The sequence below is a fragment of the Peromyscus californicus genome, unplaced genomic scaffold (assembly GCF_007827085.1).
Source record: "Peromyscus californicus insignis strain IS unplaced genomic scaffold, ASM782708v3 Scaffold_17__1_contigs__length_78620276, whole genome shotgun sequence".
Taxonomy (NCBI): Eukaryota; Metazoa; Chordata; class Mammalia; order Rodentia; family Cricetidae; genus Peromyscus; species Peromyscus californicus.
Window position 1 is genome coordinate 71821879 of NW_026294469.1, and position 18748 is coordinate 71840626.

The window sequence follows — 18748 nt, forward strand, 5'->3', positions numbered from 1 at the left end:
TCTATTTGTAGTGCTGAAACTGCTTCCGGTATTTCAGTTTTAAAAACAATGTAAAGGACGTCCTTGAAAACGTATGTTTTAAAACATGACTATGTTTTTGAGGAGTACTTTTAATGTGGAATGTTGAGACCGAAGGCTATGAATTATGTAACTTTATTCCTATTTTCAACTTTGTAATGCGCAGGGTTAGAGTGTACTATCCGTTTGCAAAGTTCAGCTTTTCAATTTTAGTTTGACTAAACATGGTTCTATCATTAAAATGTGTATGTGTAATAATATTTTAGTTAAAATATGTGTTCCATGAATTCTTTATGTTTTACTGTCCACTATGGTTAAAGATCATTTTTCCCGAAGGAAGGGAGAAATGGCATAATTAAATTATAACCATATATATATATATATATATATATATATATATATATATATGATGAAAGAAAAAATATCTCTTTCCTACCTGCCATTTTACTGAAAAGGTAAACTTCAAATTTTATCCACGAAGCTGTGGATATCACATTGTGTATTTTTGTCCAAATAAGCATTATTAACAGCTTGTTTTAGAGTTTCTTTCATTAATTTTACATGTGGAAAAGATTTTTTTGAATCTGAGATTGTACAGACATTCACCCCGCCCCCAGCTGTATTTTTTCCCCTTTCTTTTCCATTTTAATTTGATTTATTCAGAACTCTTTCTGGTCTACAGTGAGGGCAAACTCTGTGTTTTCCCTCCACTTTTTAGTCACCCACCAGGCCGCTCTTCCCTCACTTTCCTTCCCGCGGTCACTGCAGCGTCCCTCTTGGGGCCCTTGCTGCACTTCACTTTGGCTTCATCCCCCCCACCCCCAGTTTTATTTGCTTCGGTGACACACAAGGATAAAACATTTTTCCAGAGCTTAAGGCATCAAAGAAATGCACACAGCTTAAATCGAAGGACAGAAACAACTGCCCCCGTGCCCACAGCTGCCTGTGAGCAGCGGTGGGAAGGTCTCTGCTGACGGGTGGATCGGGAGTTGACCACAGGCGTGACTTTCAGGAGGAGGAGGAAAGTGCTCTGGTGTTGTCAGTTCTCAGACAGATGGGAGGTGGGACTCCAAGGCCTAGATTAGAGAAAGCTGAGAGGAGGCCTGGCCACTGCCTCCACATCCTGCAGGGAACGCGCGCTCAGCCCCTCTGCAGAAAAGGGCCAGGTTTCCGGGGCAGAATTCCCGGCGGACACACAGCATTCAGGTTTTCGGAAGATCGATGTCTCTTCTTGCAAACACTGCGTTCTTTCCCATCCCTAGGCGTCCCTGTCCTACTGCCTGGCTGTTCAGGTATTTCCGCTGCGTCGATGCCCAGCAGAATGGCAGCGGGCATGCTCTCCATCTACTTACTTTGCACTACCCTTCCTGCTTTTCAGCAATGCTTCTGCCCACCGGAAAGACTCTGAGTAGGGTTTGCCCTGTTCAGAGTCTGGACGGCAGTATTTCCCTAGCTGCCAAGTTGACGTCACAGTCTTTGTCCCTTGAAATAAGCTCTGTCTTTCAAACTGAATATTTACCTGCCAGGCCTCACTGAGCTCATCTCAAGTGCTTGAGTTACTAAATGGATCCCATGCTAGCTAGGATGGCGTCGTCCCCTGGTTTTTGCGTCACTACAGGATTTGGGGCAGTTTGAGTGAACCCCTGATGTGCCATGGGCAGGGGACAGTTTCCTGGGGTTGGCCTTATGAGCAGAGAAATGATTTCCAAGGCAGAGTTTCTTTTTGCCCTGTCCCTGTGCTCTGCACCCTTCCCAACTGTCAGGGTCACACGGCCACTAGAAGGTGGACCACCACCAGCTGACCCCAGTGGAGACTTTTGAGAGTAATCAATCATCCTCTGGGTCTTAGGAGAACTTAGCTGGCACCCTCTGGGGGATGTGTTAACTGACTTTCGTTGTATCACTTAAAATTAGTATCCAATACTTATGATCGATTCTTTATATGTATTTAATTAATCTCATTAAAGTTGCTTAAATTATTTCAAATTAAATATACTTAGTTTATTTTTAATCAGAAAATAAGTAACTAAGGAACTACTAGATGGTCTGAAGTCTTAGGTGGCGAATTTGAGCCCTTTTCCCAGTAATACCAGAGAGCTAATGATCAGGCTATTGTGAGCTGGAGAAACCTACCTCTCATGTTTACAGTGAGAAGTGACCAAGGACAGGATCTAAGCATAGATCTTCCCACAGAGGATGTCTTAGTGTGTTGTTAACCAGGCTGTCACAAGGTTTTGGCTCTCTGACTGCCCTTCTGTTGCTGGCCACCCAAGTCAAAAACCACTCTAAGGAACACGGCCTTTCACAATCAAACCAGCTGCTGGGCAAATCCGATTCAGGAGAAGTATGCTATCTCATGGGAGTAGGGACTAGAGTTTGGACTTCTCTCCATGTTGGCTTTGAAAAGCCTTACTTCATCTCTGAAGTGTCAGACTTCCTTTCTGACTATGCTACTGTTTCAGCCTCAACACTACAAAGTAGCGTTATAGGATCCACGTCTCCTTCTTCATGATTTTATTTTGTTTTCGCATTCCATCTATCATTGTACTGGCTCATCTGCAATCTGCTGCCTTTTCCCACTAGCATTTCCTGTTTCATCTGTATAATCTGCCTCCATCCCGCTCTGCCCCCGTACCCACTGCTCATCCACCTAAATCATGTTTTATTTCTGTCCCGGAAGGCCTTATGGTAATTAAATAATGGTGTTTCTCCTAATATTTCTAGGAACACTTTATTATTTTATAGTCGACATATTGGATGCTGTGAATTGGAATGGACTTCAGGCAATTGCTTACTTTCAATATTGGTCTGTCATTGGATTATGTCTAAAGGATAAAATCAGGCATCTATGTTCTGATGTCATGGATATAGTTGAAGCTAAGACATTGTCTGGGTAGGCAATGCCCCAAACTGTAGCTGAGTTTCTGCATAGTTTCTCTTTTGGCACACAAGGAGCAGACACTGAAGTGAAAGAAAACATTCACTGTGACAGGCCGAACTTATCAAACAATGCCATGCTAGATGGAGACACCCTGGCAGTTCCCTGTGTTCATACAGGGGCATGTTCTAAACCCTCCACCCCACTAAGTATCCCTTAAACAGCAAGAGGTACCAATCATGTGTGCATTGTGTTTTCTTAATGCATACATACCTGTGATGTAAAGCTCAATTCATAACCTAGGCATGGGCATGATAAGATAATAGTAATTAGTAAAATAGAAACACTACAAAATTATACTATAATAAAAATGACTTAAATGTGTGAATTATTTATTTCTATAACATTTCATTTAACATATTCAGACTGAGGTTAAACTCAGATAAATCAAATGGCAAAGAATGAGAGACTGATGATGTATTAGTCTTCAACTGTAATGACTGTGATATAATTTAAAGCAAAAACAAAAGGCACTTCCACCTGGGAGGCAGCCTGGGGAGGAACAGGAAGTGCGGTGGGGAGAAGGGAGCTCCATGTGAACATGTGGACCTTCCACATCTGGAGTTCCTCATTCATAAAACCCGGTCTTCATCCAACTATTGTTCTGATCACCTTAGACACTCCCTGCCAGGCACCTGGTCTGCACTGAGCCTCAGAATCGTTGCTTTCTTTTCTTCTAAAACTCACAGGGCTGTCCAGGGGAGGTGCAAAGCCAAACTCCATTACTGTAGGTTTTTGTGTTTGGGATAGCCACAGCTCACTTGAGTATTCACACCTGAATTTTAATGTTTCTAATTATAAAAGTTCCCCTCTTGATCTATTGAAGCACACCACACGTGTTCTAGTTTGTGAACTCCTGGCATGGGCATTCAGCACAGTAACAATCACTTTGGAGCACAGTTTGTGATATTAGACATGTCAGCAGTGAACGAGGACTTAGAGACAGGAGTTCTGCGTACTCAAAAATGATGCCGGGAACTCCCACTTGAGGACTATTTCACATATCACACGAAATACTAATTAGAGAAGAAATTTAGGTGGTTTCCAAATTCATTAACATAAGGACCAACTAGTACATGCTTTTAGAGAATATTCCAGAAATTGTAAGCTTCATTATTTTTAGGCAAGGCTATACAAACTGATTTTCCCCACCCACATTGCTAAAAGGCTCAGATGAATATAATGTTTAATTAAATGAAAAAAATCTCAAAGTGCTTTGTAAGATGTGAATTGATTAGAGAAATGCTACTCTGAGCGCCGTCGGCTACAATTAGGCTCAGAATCTTGCTGTCGATAAATTTGTCTTTGTCTTCCTGTGTCTGTGTGCTTTCAAATCTGAGTGTTCTTTTTATACATTACAAGGAGGAATGCTTTGCCACATATTTAGAACAGGAGTACAGTTGGTCAGGCAATGATTTCTCAAATAACTTCAGAATATCCAAAAGGTAAAACCAATAGTGGTTTTATATTGTCTTTGCGGGAGATTACTTGTGCGTGTGTGTGATGTTTGGCCAATCCAAGAGAAGGCACATGGTTTAGATAGAATGGAGTCTTCCCAAGACCATTACAGACTTGAAAAAAAAAAAAACCCTCAAATGTTATTCTTCCTCTTTCTTTTCTAGGGTTTTCTATAAGTTCATCTTCCCTGAAATAAAGTGGAAAGTTCCTATTGTTGGATCCTACAACAGGATCAAAGCCTATTCCCCTTTATGATTTAAATGAATCTAACAGAAGAGAGACTTTCTAGAATATTCTCTGTGTCCTCGGATCAAAAGTGATTATACTTGCTAGCTCTAATTTCCAGCGAAGCATTAGTCACTCCTCTGCAGGGCTTCAGCACCTCACGTCTTCAAAGTGCTCAACAGTTATTGATTATCTAATCTCCCGTCAGCCCTGTGGGCAGGTCAGCTCAGTCCCTTCTTCCTACAAACTCAGAGGTCAAGTGCTCTGCCCAGGAACCCCGATGCCAGGACTACACCTGAGCTTGCTTGCTGCAGAGCAGAGGGCTCAGATGATCATGTGATCGTCTTCACAGCTTAAGATATAGCGGAGGAAAACAAACCAAGATAGATTTTAACTGCTCGGCGACAAAATGGTAAATATTTAAAGTTGTTATTTTGTGTTAGACCTGGCTTAGAGCTTTTATCCGGAAATCATGGCTCGTTTTGTAAAATTATGGTAATTTTAAAGACAATTAAAAAATTAAACAGGTTCCTGGTGGAAAGGTCAATTTGAGGAAGAGACGACTTACCTCCTCTTTAATAATTGAGCTGACTGAAAATGGGGCTGGTTTGCTAGGGGCACTGTGAGCCTTTTTATGAGGCCATTTTTGATTGCCTGCTTTGATGAAGAAGTCCATTTAAGACAGGAAGTGTGGCAGTCAGTCACCAGCCACCAGAGTTGTGCGAGATAATTTTTTGTTACAAGATCAGTCTTATCACCTCCCTTGACACAGTAGACTCTGCTGGGTGGAGACTTCCCAGGGCCAGTGTGTGCTAGAGGTCAACTTCGTGGGCTTGCAAAGTCACCAGGCCCCTCCTTCTATTGATGTTTTCTTTATCTTGCACCAATAAATCCGGGGACACCATTTCTCATTTCACTTTTTTTTTTCTTTCAAAATGTTGGATGTCCTTTGGCAAACAGTGCTTCCATGGAACTTCTGGAGTTTGGAAGAATGGGGTTCATTTGTTCAGCTGCACATCTCTCCACTTATTTCTACTGTTAGGTGGAAGACAGACAGGAGCGGCGGCGGCGGCGGCGGCAGCGGTGGTTAAGGGGCCCTGTCGGACACTGCTCCTGTTCCTGCCCGTGCAGGGGCCTGTCCAGACATGGTGGTTGTGGAGTCTAGCCCCAGCGCTCAATGGAAAGCTTCAATTGAGAATAAGTAAATAAACTGTATTAACTGCCTTAGTTGTGACGGCATTGGGAAGAATGTGAGCAGACTCAAGAAGGGGCCAGATTTGAGGAAACCTGAACTATAGCTGTTCCCTGAGGGTCACAACGCCCTTTGTGGCTAACTGTGTGGTTCGGTTGTTTCTACCATACCAGAAGCTGAGGCACATGTTCCCACACATCAGTTGATGAGGATCTGTATGTTCAAGACATTTCATCTTTATTATAGTCTCATTTACATTGTTGTGTGGCTACCTCCCTTTATTGGCTTTTCTAGGGGATCATGGGAAGAAACACCCTAAAGGTCGATCTGGTCCACCACATTTTATGAGAGGGAAATGGATCACCTTGCTGAATGAATATACCATTAGCCTCATGAATATTCATGAAACATGTAAATCCACAAGGCCGAAACTACTGGGTGGTTCCCTGCTTAGGTCAGACAACTCCAATCTCTCTTTGGTTGCTTTGCTTTGCTAAACAAACTCTTTGAACTGTCTGTGTCACTCAACCGAATTCTTTTCTTCAAGGAGGCCAGCGCTGAAAGATCCCCATAGCACTAGAGATTTGTCCAGGTTCATACACAGGAATTTGGACGACATGCAGATAGGAAGATATTTGCCCTGGTTTGACTCAGAAAAGTTTGCAAAGATCAACCTGCTACCACTATCATTTGAGATGCATCTGTGTCCTGTAGAAGAAATAAACGAGAAAGAGGAAATATGTTCCTGAAGTTTCTATCTTGTCTCTGAAATGGTGGGCCTGAGTTCTAGAAAGATCATTGAAGGATTAAAACTCCCATGACTCTATCATTGGAATAGATAAGAGAAGTAATCATGTTCAGAAGCTGCCTGAGTGGGTGGCAACGTCTGAAGTGGCATCAGGAGATGCCTCCAGAGTGATCACTCTAGAGATGGATAGGCTCCTGAAAAGTGAGGCACCTCCCCACTTTCTATTATGGAGTACCTGGTTTAGTGCTGGCAACTACCATCCACCCACTGGTTGAGGTTCAAAGCCCTTCTCTGTCTTTATGAGGCCAAGCATCTGGACCTCCTTTAAGCCCAAAGAGGTTTCTTGTTCATCTACACGTCCTAAATAAGATCTGAAATCTCAGGATGACTAAGAAAGAAGATTTGAATGTGTGTGTGTGAGAGAGAGGCATAAGACTTTCTATCCTGCCTGTGGGCATTTCTGTAGTGCCTACTCCATTACAGATCTTGTGGTTTGGGGCAGCTAATGGCATTTTTGAATCTCAGAACCTGGATTGGTTGGAAGTATCTGCTTGTCTGTACAGCCCTCCAGGTGAGCTTATTTTTCTCTGGAAGGAAGGAGAGGATGGGGAGTAATGGAACCTTTCTATTCAGCTTCTAAAATGAGGTCTTGGAATTGGGTTCCCATTACAGTGATGTCACAGAAACAGTAGAGTGATAACTTAACAAGGTGATGTCATAGAAACAGTAGAGAGATAACATGGTGATGTCATAGAAACAGTAGAGTGATAAATTAACACAAATACTAACCAATTGGTCAACCACTTGCTACAGTTTCAACTTTGTTTCTCACTTTGCTTGTCTGCTTCTTTTAGAAGCGATTTCTTTATGCATACTTAGTGTTGCTTCTTAACTTTATGACAGCCATGAACTCTAACAGGAAGAATACCCCAAACTCACAGGTGTCTGAACTGCCCTATCATAAACCCCCAGTTCTAAGATTTTTTTGTAACATTAGCAAAATGAGTAGATTAATGAAAATGATGAGGGGGAGACAATGTCAGGGTGACAAGCTGGGGGACGAAGGGGTTTCCATGGCTTTCAACCTTTTCTGGGGAAGGCAGGTGGGGGTGGGGAGCAGGGGTGGGATCAATTGCAAGAACATGCATCATGCATCTCAATAATGAGCAAGGCACAGAAATGTGCAATGTGGGCCCTTCCTTGTAGATAACATGTGGAATATCTGCTTGCTATAAAAACCAACCATAAATCACTTGCTATCTGAAAACAGTTACAAAAAAGAAATCTTAGAATATGAGCTAAAACAACAGTCCGTCATTCTTCCATGCATGTTGACAGACTGACACTTTTACTAGCAATACAACATGGGGAGACCCGCGTTTGACTCTTTTTGAAAACAGGGGGTTTATGATAGGGCAGTTCAGACACCTGTGAGTTCAGGGTATTCTTCCTGTTGGAGTTCATGGCTGTCATAAAGTTAAGAAGCAAACACTAAGCATGCATAAAGAAATCCCTTCTAAAGGGAAGAAGCAGAGAGGCACCATATCTTACCCACAGCCAGGCGACTGTTTCAGCTCTTCCAGCCGTGATTCTAACTGTTACAAAATGACCTTGTAGAATTGGGCTGGTAACCTTCCATCTTCCTTCTGTCCATCAGCTCCACAAGAGAAAGATGGGCCTTAAAGCAATCGTATTCGTTTGCTGGGGGTGAGGCTACAGGCAGCTTAGAGAACACTGCTTCTGGTGTATGGTGTGTGTGTGTGTGTGTGTGTGTGTGTGTGTGTGTGTGTGTGTGTGTGTGTGTGTGTGGTTTGTGTGTGTCAGTTCATGTTGTGGGTGTACACAGAGCACAGGAGAGGACATCTGGTATCCTCCTCTGTCCTTCTCCTCATTACCTCAAGGTAGGGTCTCTCTACCTCAAGGTAGGGTCTCTCACTGAACCTGGAACTCACCACTGTTTGTCTACGTTGGCTGGCCAGCTAGCCCCAGTGACCCTCTGTGCCTCTGTCTCCCAGTGCAGGCATGCCATGCACAGCCACACCGGCTTGAACATGGGTGCTGAGGAACTTAACTGAGGTCTTCAAGCTTCCACAGTAAGCAGTTTTACCCACAAAGCCATCCCCCCTAGCCCCCTGCTTCTAATTTTTAGACTATGCAGCTATGACCTATGGCATTACTTTTTGTTTGGCGGGGGGAGGAGAGAGAAATCACTTATATCATGACTTTTTGAGGAAACACAGCCATCTGCTTTTTAAAATAAGCAGCACTTTCAGTTTGTAAATAAAATTGCATCCGTTAGTGTGTCTGAGGCAGACGACAGAAGTCTTTACTGGTGGCCTAAGCGATGAGGGTACTGGGCAATAAATATATCAGCATGCAGCCTCACAGGAAGGGACAGCAGCTTTGCTGTCTTGTCGCTCACGCTTAGCATAACCGTGTTTCCTTCTGTGTTGACACGTCATGGCACCAGAATGACCACTGTTATTCTGGTTCTCCTCTCCTAACTCACACGGTCATCAGGAACAGAAATGGATTCTGGGTCTTCCCTCTCACCACCTGGCAAGTGTTACGGGAAATTCACCTTCCCCATTTGATTGGCTGAGTTCACTATGGAAGTAGGAAAACAGCTCACAGACTCCTTCCTGTTTTTATGGCCTCCGGTCTCTTTTGTGAGGGGTGGATGGCAAATGTTAGAGGTCCTGCTGGGCATTGTCTTTGCAGAGCTGTGAGGTCTCTGGACACAGCAGTCTGCAGTGCACCCAGGATCGCTGTGTGCCATGTGTGGTTCGGGGCCACCCGATGAAAGAATAGGAGACACGCTGTCATCAGGGTCTAGGGGGTCCAGCCCCTCGACAGTCCCCTCCCAGGGCCCGGGAAGAATCTACAACCAGCTGATAACTAATCTTTGATGAAAAGAAATGAATCTATGTACACAAAACTCCTTAGTCCATACACTTTATTATTCTGTGTGAGTTCTCTCTCTACACAGCTTCTATTCTGCTCTCATGTCTAGCTCCTTTCTTGCCTGATTTCTCTCTATATTCATCTACTGCTCCCTCTAAGTTCTATCTTAATTCTCTCATCTTAATTCTGCCTCATCTAGGTCCTTTTCATCTTGTTCTTACCCAGCTAGTACCTCCCCATCTGATTCTTCCTCATCTTCCATCTCGTCCACACGTATTCTCTGGTCAAAATCCTCCTTATCCCTCCCCATTCTCCACCTCTCTGTCCCCTCCGAAGTCTCTCAGGAGTCCAGTTATAAACCTAAGCAATAGCAATCCCCTGGTTGACCAAGGTCAACTGGCTTGAATTCTACGGGGTCATAAAGGTAGGTAAGAATTTTCCTCAGGCAGTGACCACCAGGCTTCCAGGGTCAAACGGAGGGTGATAAGAATCACATAGAGGGGCAGTAATTGTTAATTATCATTTGCAACCCAAAAGGGAAGTGACTAATTAACTAAAGGCTAAATTGAGGTAATATCTAAGAAGAGGGATCTTATGTGCTCAATTATAACCTTAAACATGATTGGTAGAATATGTTAAGAATCTATAAGTTGCTAGGTCAATGGGAGAAAATAAAACTGTCTTTTTTCCTGTGGCTCCTATCTGTCCAAGCTATCTGCTGTTTTTCTGCAGGGTGGGGGAAAGTGTGCTCAGTCGCTAGGCAACCTGTGTACAGGTAGATGCCTCTGGTGATAGTTGAAGGGAGATCTGGAACTAGAGGTAAGGTTTGGGAAAGGAGGAAGTTAAGCTTAATTGGCACATCTGTCAGGCCTTCTCAAACAGGTAGCCTGGACACTTAAATCTGTTTTTAGAGAGTACAGAGGTATAAGGTACTTTCCTCTGTCTGGGGATGAACCTGGCTGGATGCTGCCAATGATGATAATTACAGGGAGGCTTGAACTGGGGTTCTGGCTGAGCATAGCTGTCAGTGCAGAAGGTTTTCTAAATATTCCTAGAAGTGGTTAGGTAAAGAGTTAGAGGTCTATAAAGTTAGCAAGGCTGTAAGAAATGAAGGTCTGAGCTAAATTGTGTGAAGCTATTACTTAACGTCCCCCTGACCTAGGTGGTATCTTCTTGTGGAATTTACCTTAAATCAGGAGACAAGCATGTGGACTGTTATTACTGTTAGTCCTTGAAAGTGGGAAAGGGAGATATCTGATTCCAGAGGAAGCCTTTCCTGAGACTGTTCTCCAAATACCTTGAATGTGTATGTCCAGAAAGTAATCAGTCCACACTGTTAGCTCTTCTTAGGGAAAATCAATTGGGAAAACTATGAAGGCACACATGATTTTCATAACAGAAGACAGCTGATATATAACAAGCCAAGTAACACTAAAAGCTCCTTGGAATTTGGCTTCCTCTGAAGGAATTCCTTGATCCCTCCAGGTAGTGACTTTGCCGTAACAGCTGAGTTCTTATAATATATTCCTGCAGCCCACAGCACACTATGTGGACTGAGGACCACAGCGCTCCTTGCTTTTTCTGTTTCTTGAAAGAGATATGCACTGCTCTCTGAGGATTTAATATCTGACCCCTGAGAAGAGACTTCCCTCATTCTGACTGACACCATCCCAGAGCTAGTCAATCTCACAGAATACAAACAAAAAGTTTAAAATCTCTTCTGTTGACCCCAGTGACTGCACAGCTGGAGGCTCCTAAGACCCTTCCCCCAACATACAACCTTTCTATCTGCTTCCTTCTTGTGAGGGTTCATCCTAACCATCAACTCAATTAGATCAAGTCAGCCAGGAGACACACCTTTTAGCGTGTCTATGAGAACAGTTCATGAGGTTTAGCTGAGGGAAGAACTGCCTTGAACATGGGCAATGCTGTCCCCACAGACTCCGGTCTTCACCAAAAGGAAAAGGAGAAAGAGAAAGCCAGCAGAGCATGTTCTCAGTTTTCTGATCTTCCCAGAGGTGAGCAGCCCTCCTTTGCTGCCATGCCTTCCACACCATGATGGACTTGACCCTCACTGTGAGCCAAAACCAGCCCTTCCCTTTAGCTGTGTCCTGGCGGGTGTTTTGAGTAGTGGTGAGAAAAGCTATTAGTGTCACCTAAATTCTCCCAAATCACAAAGTCTTTGCCTGAATCAAGTCTCTCTACAAAACAAAACAAAACTTTTGTAAGAGCTACCTGTAGACATAAGTCTTGTAGGACGTAAACTAATCCTGTCGTCCAAGTTCAACATGTTTAAACACGTGTGAAGGATGTCCTACTCTTCCGATGACAGATCCTGCTGCTGTGAAAGCAATGATAAAAGCATCTTCCACCCAACTTCCTTTGCGAATGAAGTTGTGTTTCAGTGTCGGCAGGCTTAGGGCCTCACTGAAACACGACTTAGGGACAGGCATATCATATGGAGTGGGGAGATGAACTTGAAGAGGTCTCAGGACACTTTCTCACCTTCTAGGAGCAGAAAGGGAGAAGGTGACTTCTGTTTCCCAAGGGTAAATGACTGTGTGCTTGCTTTTTCTTTCAGGCACCGAGGATATTGTATTTCCTCCCCATGTGAGTATTCTGGACAGTCCTTTAAAAAAATCATTGGACCTATCACAACCTAAATCTCAGAAAAGATGTCAATGTGTTTCAGCGCCTGTGCACACAATTAATCTCCATCTATCTCTGGTAATATAAACACACCTGTGGGATGCTTTCCACTGAATACATGAAAGGAAAACTCATAATAAATCTCCGACTGATCGCCTTATCGTGACTGACAGCGCTGCTGCAGGACCCTTCTTTATGAGAATAATTTGGGAGTGTATAAAAGCAGGAGACTGATTTCTGCAGAGGGCTTCCTTTCCCTCAGTATTCATTCCAAACAGTGCAACTCCCTCTCTTTTTAATAATAAAAAAAGCACTTACAAAATATGGTCCCCATATTTAATTTTTATAACCACATGTGCATGCGCGCGCACACACACACACACACACACACACGAGTTATTACTTAATGCCTGGAAGACCCACAATGCTAAATACGAACTGAACATGGAGTTTCCCTCTGCCCCTCTCAGGCAGGGCTGTCCTTGTTAAACAGAGATCAGAGAGGAGACTCCAGGAACGCTATAGCGGAACCCTTAGGATTCAAATCATTCTTAGTTATGGAATGCTGTTATGGTTCCAGTGTGATGTTCTTACCCACACTTGCATCTCCAGCTAGTCACAGTAGACTGAGAGGTACTGGGAACCTTAGGAGATGGAGTCTTGTTAGAGAGTCACTGGGGACATGACACCTGTCCCCTGATTCTCTCGTTCTGCTTCCTGTCTAGGAAGCTGAACAGCTTTCACACACATTCCGGCTACCAAGATACCCTGGCCCAGCACATGACCACGGACAGTCGCTCTGAAACCTTTGGTCGAAATCTTTCTCTCCAGAAATTATTCCTATTGTAAGAGAAGGCTCAGTAACACAAAGGGCAGTTGCATCTCTAAAATCAAGTTTCTCACGCTCTGGGCTAGTGTCCTCCCAATTTGATGAAATTCCCTGAATGTTGGGTGAGGAGCATGTTTTATTGAGGAGGAATTGGGAAGCAAAAATTTGCATAAAATGGACTCCATGTTTTGTGTGTGTGTGTGTGTGTGTGTGTGTGTGTGTGTGTGTGTGTGTGTGTCATGCATGTGTGATTTTTGTTTTATTTTATTTTGTCTTTTTGATTTTGTGTTTGTTTAGACCATTGTTTTTTGTTTGTTTGTTTGGGTTTTTTTTTTTTTTGGGAAAGAGATAGAGACAGAGAGAGAGAGACATGAAGTTGGATGAGTGGAAAAATGGAAAGGATCTTGGAGGAGTTGGGGGAGTGGAGAGAATATGATCAAAATATATTTAGTGTAAAATTTTTTAAATAAAAAAATAACAAATTATTAGGTGAGTTCCAAGGGGGCAGATGGGCTGTGAATGTAGTGCAGAGTCCTTGCTTTCCTGTGGTGGCTAATGTTGGTTGTCAACTTGACTAAAACCAACCTGCCTGGCACTCCTGTGAGAGATTTTCTTAACCAGGTTATTTGAAGAAGAAAGACCCACTCTAAATCTGGGCCACACCTTTTGGTGGCAGTCCACACAAGTGGTCACAGAAAAGGGGAGCTTTTGCCTGCCTACTCCCCTCGTTTTCTCTGGCAAGTTTCTCTGCCCTATTGCTGAGGCATCTCTCCACTATTAGAACCAACTTCTCCAGGATTCCACTGCAGACCTAAGATCAGTAGCTCTCCAGGAATCTCTAGGACTCCAACATCAGACTGGGACTGATTAGTGTCACCTACCCTCAACCCCATGGACCAAGTAACTCCTGACTGTGCCTTTCTGTCGTGGGATGGCTCCTGTTGGACTATCTGGACCACAGGCTGTAGGCCAGCCTAGTCAATTCCATGCGTGCGTGCGTGCGTGCATGTGTGAGTGAGTGTCTCTCATTCCACAACGTACTGGCCACACATGAAATCGGTGCTGGCACATCCATATCAGCAAACCCATGCTTGCTTGTTCAGCTTTTCTTAGCGTTTCTCCTGACCAGTGTCCTCTGTCCCGGGATCCCAGGCCGGGTACCATGCCCTGTTGGATCCGCAGGTTCCTTTAGGTTCCTTCTGATTGTGATAGTTTCTCAGTCGTCCCTTGGTGGTTGCAGTGTCTCCCTGCCCTAGTTAGGGTTTCTGTTGATGTGGTAAACACCATGAACAAAAGCAGCATGGGGAGGGAAGGTTTATTTCAGCTCACACTTTCAGGTAGCAATTCACCCCTGACTGAGGAAAACCACTGAAGGCAAGAATGGAAGCAGAAACCATGGAGGAGCAGCCCTTACTGGATCACTTCCAGGCTTATGTTCAGCAGCCTTTCTTGTGCATCCCAGGCCCAATTGCCTAGGGATGGTACTATCCACAGTGCGGAGCCTCCTACATCAATTAGCAGAAAAGAAAATGCCTCGAAGACACGACCACAGGCAGACCAGCTGAAAGAACCTTGGTCACTTGAGGTTCTCTCCCTTATCAGGTGTGTCAACTGACACCCAAGATCAGCTACCACACCCCATTACACTTATGTCCCCTGGCGGTTGTACTGTTTTGGAAGGTTCTAGAAACTTTAGGACTCACAACCTAGTTATAAGAAGCCGATCAGCATCACTTACCTCTGAAGTTGGATCTGGACTGCCTAACTGATCCACTCAGTGGTCACTTCTGCTCCGCAGCTTTTGGCAAGCAGGACAGCCAGTGCAGTCCGCACTCAGGAACAGGTGGGGATGAAACTTAGACTTCCACCGGTCTTATGTGATGGCGTCTTTACTTCTTTAAGGATTATACTTTCTATTTCTCTTTAGAAACTCTAACCATTTCAGGTCTGAACACCAGCTCCTCTTGATTCACACGGCTGCATACATCCTGGTCCCTGAGGGCCCTGTGTTCCTCCGGGTTCCATCCCTGGGTCCGCCCTCTTGTAACCACAGTGTAGCTCCTTGTTAGTGTGCTGCAGATGGGTTGTTTGCTATCTGACATTCTGTGTATCACTAGGTTGTGATTTATTTGACTTTTGTTCCCCCTTCTCACGTGGAACCCCAGAGTTTCAGTGGTTCTAGCATGAGATTTCTAATTTCTTGGGTCCAAATGACCACTGGGTACATGCACAGTACAGCACCACAGCCACATTTCCGGTTTTCTAGATGATTTCTTCTGTGGCCAAATGACATGCTCTCCTGCTGGTCCCAGCACAGGCTGGGAGAGTTTGCTGGTCTTCATCTCTCCCTCTGACCATTCACAGTATGCTGCCCTATTTTGTCTGGCTCAGGTTGCAACAATGTCTACTACCACAGCCAAACAGAGACCCCTGTGCCTAATCTAGAAGTCTTCTTCCCTTCCCACCTGGCTTTGACCTCTCCCCTCACCACAGGAACCTGCGTTTCCCTTTCCAGCTCATGTGGCTACGTTGTTAGATGATCAGTTTTACAAGTTAGGAGACGAGAGTGCTCTGTATGCCACCTCGGCACCATTTTTTTTTTTTTGTGCTGTTCCCCAGAAATCTCCTTTGGATGTCCTGGTAGCATATTTCATATACTGACCCATTGTCTTCATTAAAGGAAAGAGAAGTTTTGATCAAGAGCGCTAACCTCTGAGGTTACAGAGATGGCTCAGGGGTAAAGCACTTGCTGAGTAAGTATGAGGACCCATGTAAAACTGGACACAATTACAGGTGTCTTTAATCCCATCATTCACTCCTGCAGCAAGATGGGAGCTAAAGATGGGAGAATGTCTGGAAGTCAGAGGGCCTGCTGCCCTGGCCTGTGCAGTGGCCAACAAGACACCCTGGCTCTAAAGAAGCAGAAGGCAGGGGCTCACACCCAAGGTCATCCTCTGACTGCCATACACGTGTATCCTCGTTCACCCTCATGAACACAGACACACACACACACACACAGAGACACACACACACACACACACACACACACACACACACACACACACATCATGGACACACCTTCCTGGGTGCTGTCATCCTTCTGACAATGATGTCTAAGACTAAAAGCTCTTTCTGGCAGTTCTTCAGGGTGAACACATACTCTCCTATATTAATTTTGGACCTACTTGCCATACATAAGAAATTTATGCTCACCTAAGATCAAGACACAGTCCTCGCCTAGTGATTAACTATGGGTGTAGCTTAACAATGGAAGGACTTGAAAGTTAGAAGTGGATAATTATGGAGAGTTCTACACGAGGTAAGCAGAGGATGCGATGATTTCCAGATGGAAAGGTGTGGATGGAGGAAGATGCTGGCCTGGGCTTGAGAACTGGAAATCACGTGACCTGAAGCTGCCACATTTGCTATAGCAGGAACCAGACTGTACCTAGACTCTAGACCAAGCAACAGGCCAGGAGACCACTTAGTCACCTGGGGTTTCTGTTCCCACGTGGGATGCCATCCAGAAGCTTCTAAATGCACGGTCCTGGGAACAGGCCACAAGTTTGCTCAAGAATACACTGTTAAAAATACCATCTTGAAAATGGAACGAGAACATCCTGGGGGCTGGCGATTGCTGAGGACTAGGCAGCACAGGAAACTTTCCAGGGGTCACAGGAAACTTCTTGGTGGTTAAAACAGTAAGTCACGGGCTAGGAAACAGCTCAGCTGAGTGCTTGTTGCGCAAACACGAGAACTTGAGTTTGGACCCCCAGCACCCCCACAAAAGCCCACAGTAAACCGTCTCACCCAGCTGTGGGCCCTGCCAGGTTATGCTAACAGCTGGCCTACTGGTAAAACGGTGCCATGAATGTTATAGGAGTAACTGATCTTTGGGAGTTGGAATTAAGGCCCACTCCACAAGCTGGAACTCATGCCTGACGCCGTTAATAGGGCCCAGAACCTGGGGCTAGGTAGGTCATAGGCCCTAGGGGGAAACCTACTGCTATTATTTTGTCCGACAGATACAGTATCCCTTTAAAGACTTTGTTTTACTCACTGGTTACGGCCGTTCTGTGTTCTCATCAGAGACGCGTCTATTTGCAGCAGATGGTGGTGAACATGGAGACTTACAACCGGCCCGGGTGCTCAGCCCTCAGCAGGACATCTGTGTCATGCTCCGCCTTCCAAGGTTCAGGGATCATCACAGGAGAGAGGTGGGAAAGATTGTAAGAACACAGCGGACGCCTATGGAAAGCTGTTTTCCGGATACGTCAGTGTCGTCGCTCATACGAACCTGTAGAACTCGTGACAGTGTGCGTGAGACTGTGCAGGATCAAACCAGTCAGAATCCCAGCACTGAGGAAGGAGGCGGTCATGAAGTCCCACCCCTACCTGAAGAGCTATTGTCAAGTGATGGCCGTTGGGGAGAGAGAGAGAGTTTTCTTCAGGGACCCATGCTCCCGCAGAGGGTCCTGCGCCCTTGCACTTGCAGATCGCACTAAGTGGCCTCAGTGGGTTTAGAAAGACAGAACCCATAAGGACGGGAGGGTAAAGTGGTGGTGGGGATACGGGAAGAACGGTAGGGGAGGAAACGGGTGGATACGATTAAAACACATTCTACGCACATATGAAATTCCCAAACGGTGAATTGGGAGGGAAAGAATAGAGAAGTCGGCCTCACTCTGCTGCTGCTGCTGCAACTGATCAGCAGCTCTGGGGGACGTCCTGTCTTTGTGGACATGTCTGGCCACTGGCTCCAGCCCAGAGCCTGTATGCCAAGATGGAACAAAGCTGTGGGCTGGATGTTCACGAGCAGGCTGACGGCCTATGAGCATCCTGGTGACAAAGCGGCTTCCCCACTCCGCTCCTATTGATCGCCCATCAGTCATCAGCAAGTGGCTGTGTTAGACATGACCCTTGGGCATTTCTCCAATGCAAAGCCACTTAGCATTAAAATTGCCGGGTGTCCTAGGTTTTCCTGCAAGCCTGTTACCACCTGTGTGTAGCTCAGCAGGAGTCCTGGATAGTACACCAAAGATCTGAGTTGACCTGTGACCTCTATGACACAGCATGACATGTTTTTCCAGGGCAGGAAGTTCTCATGGAAATAAACCAAATATATAGAACAGCACTTTCCCCCCACTGACAATTTAAAAGCAAAGGTACTTCTTATAATTATTCTCTTATCAATATTTCTATAGTCTGAGGTAAACAATTCCATCTTTAGTAGTACTTTAAGTTTCAAGGGAATAAGCACCTAGAGAATTAAATGTCCTCGCATTTCATAATCTTACAGGCTTAAAAGTAAATATTTTAGAAATTAAAAATGTGTGAATTGGTGACTTCACTCAGCTCTCAGCGTTGTCCCCCCACGAGGGCTGGGGGATGTCCCCTGGGAGCCCTGCCCACTGGAGAGGTAGCATGCAGCTCAGAAAGAGCCAGGGAGGCAGTCACCTCAGCTCTCCTCCAGATTCTCCAGTGTGTGTGCATGTGTGTGTGTGTGCGTGTGTGTGTGCGCGCGTGCGTGTGTGTGTGCGCGCGTGCGTGTGTGTGTGTGTGTGTGTGTGTGTGTGTGTTGGTTAATTGACTTTAATTGTCAACTTGACACACTTTAGAATCATCTGGGAAGAGAGCTTCTATAGTGGATTGTTTACGTCAGGTTTGCCTGGGGTTATATCTATAGGGGTTTGTCCTGGTTACGTTTGTTGATGTGGGAAGGTCTAGGCACTGTGGGCAGCTCCATCCCCTGGGGCTAGGTCCCGGACTGTATAAGAGTGGAAAGAG